Below are 2460 nucleotides of genomic sequence, written 5' to 3' on the forward strand. Positions count from 1 at the left end.
AAAAAAAAAAAATTCCCATCACTACTGAGATCACAAAAGTCACTAGAATCTGACTAGATTTCAAAGAAATGCAGGTCTGAACCTGTTGAATGATCCACAGTAGAGCCAGTATTTATTAAGCACTGGTCTGACTTGAATTGTTAGAGAATAAAAATATACTTTAGCACAAGCAAGAAACCCAGAAAGCCCAAACAGGGTCACTTTTGTTATAAATTTGTACAAGTAATTTTATTGCAGTCGCTATTCAGGAGTCAAATACTGCTTGAAATAGAGTAGGATGCTAGCTGAGTAATAGAAATGCATTATTATACAGAGGTTTTGTTGTAATGAAATTTAAATTCCACAGTAGATCCTTTTTTTAATCTTCTGGTTGTTACTGCATTTGTGACATTCCAGTTTCTCCCTCAACAACCCATATACGTCCTATGTTTTCACTTCAATCTGCAAATACAAATTTGGATACTAGAATAAAGTGAGAATAGGGCTCCTATAAAACAGGAGGCTGTGCTCTGAGAGCCTTTTTTTGTCTAATTCACATACTTTTTTTCTGTGACTCTCAGAAATGGGGAGAATGCTTTTCATTCTAAAAATGCAACATGATAACCAAAAGGCATTTTTTATCCCTTCTGTTATTTGCCTTTGCCTCCTCTTGGCTCCCCATCATCCTCACCATGAACAGTTCTTGAGAATTAAACTTGACTGGATTTTTTTCCTAATACTTTGCTAGCTGTGGAGCTTTTCGAATAAATTCCAACCAATAAACAATCATTTTTTCAAAAAGCCAAGAAATAACCTCCCTTCTGAACATACCAACCAAACCACACATAAAGGCCAAAATATACACAACTGTACATTTAAGAACATGAAACAATAAAAATTAAAACCACTTAGGCAAAACAGTCACTGAAAGCTTTGAACAACAGGTTCAATAAATTGCCTACTCTCATTTGCCACAGGGACTATATACTCCTTGGCAATTACTTAATTATTCATTCTGATCCTTGAGGAGCAGAAAAAATATAGTAAATGTACGTAGAAAGTGCCTAAATATGCTAAGCATAGGACTTCTTCTAAGCTCTGCTTTGCACACAAAATGTTTTGATCACATTTGGGAAGACAACAGAAAAAAAATTCACATCCTAGGGGATACTTTGCACACATAAAACCAGAGATATTTATCACTTTTGAAAATAAAATCTGATATGGCACATATACACACATGTTGTACATATACACAAAAAATAACCCCAAAGTTATAACTTTACAAAATTATTTGGTTCAAACACAAGCACACACACACACAAATGTTCTAATGAAAATGTGTACGAAAGACACACTGTAAGAAGGTCTTTCCCCCTTCCCTAGGGATATGAATGTCTCCATTATAATATCCCAGTATTAACCTATTGGCCTTGGACAATTGCCACATCCCAGCCACTTGGTTTTGGTTTTGGGGTTGGGTGTGTAAAAAGCACGCAAACGGCTTTGTGAGGGAGCCTCAAATCTCTCTCTGCTTCCTTCGATGCTGCCTGTAGCAGAAATTTACATTATCCCTTCAGCCCGACTAAAAAAATCTATACTTCCCAAGCGACTAAATTTTTAAAGTCCATCAACCACAAAAATTTACCAGTTCTTAAAACGTGATTTTAAAAAAGAAAGAAAAAACTATAAATTTGGCTGGAAACGGTTGTACACGACCATCCTGCTTCTCAACTTCTTGGTATATTTAAAACCTTTACCAGGAAAAAGAAAGAGGAAGAGAGACAGAAAAAGAAATGGGGGAAAGAGCAAATTCCCCTTAGCAACAGTTTCCTCACCCCAGCACTGCTACAGATCTCTATTTTTAAAAAATTTGAAAACACACACAAGATTAAGGAGGAAAAAAATGGAAAAAGGATACCCGAAGGTCGTATGGCTCTTTGTATTCGTGTGTGTGCAAAAAGGAGGACTCGCGTAGCCCGAGCCGGCAAGCCCCGCCCCTCCCCGGACGCCCGCCCGGATTGGCCGCCCGCGGCCGCTCCGGCGCCCCGCCTACAAGCACACGCGCAGCGCCCGAAGCGCCAACCCCGGAGGGGGGGCCCCTGAGGGCCGCCCGACTGCCGACCCTCAACCTCGCCCTGACCTTGGCAGCCCCACTCGCACCTAACCCCTTCCCCACCTCTCTCCCTTTCACTTTCTCATCGTCCTCTCACCTTTTCCCATGTTTTTGTTCTCTGTGAAACAAGGCCCAGTCACCAGCATAACAATCCAGTGAGCGAACTGCGGACACTTAGTTAAATTGGGTTAACCGGTCAGTAACATTGTAGACTGCGACTAAACCATCAGAGACTTGGTGCGTGGGCCCCACTCCGGGTTTCCAGGTGTGGGTCGCGTCTGTTGCTGAACACCCCCACGTTTAAATGAACATTCACGTATGGAACATCTTTCCGGAGAGAGGCGAAGTAGTCTTACACTTCGGGG

The 2460-nt window shown here is 41.2% G+C and overlaps 1 protein-coding gene across 2 annotated transcripts in view; it reads right to left on the reverse strand.

The window, feature by feature from the left end:
• Nucleotides 1-1976, reverse strand: part of CUNH14orf93 (chromosome unknown C14orf93 homolog) — a 23915-nt gene extending 21939 nt beyond the window's left edge. Inside the window, exon 1 of one of the 2 annotated variants that reach the window (XM_017544517.2) lies at nucleotides 1901-1976. The gene's annotated coding sequence lies outside the window, so the exon portion shown is untranslated. The remainder of the gene's footprint in view (nucleotides 1-1900) is intronic. The other variant, XM_037744305.1, reaches the window with a different exon arrangement.
• Between the last annotated feature and the right edge of the window lie 484 nt (nucleotides 1977-2460).

The sequence above is a fragment of the Cebus imitator genome, unplaced genomic scaffold (assembly GCF_001604975.1).
Source record: "Cebus imitator isolate Cc_AM_T3 unplaced genomic scaffold, Cebus_imitator-1.0 Scaffold170, whole genome shotgun sequence".
NCBI classification, from domain to species: Eukaryota; Metazoa; Chordata; class Mammalia; order Primates; family Cebidae; genus Cebus; species Cebus imitator.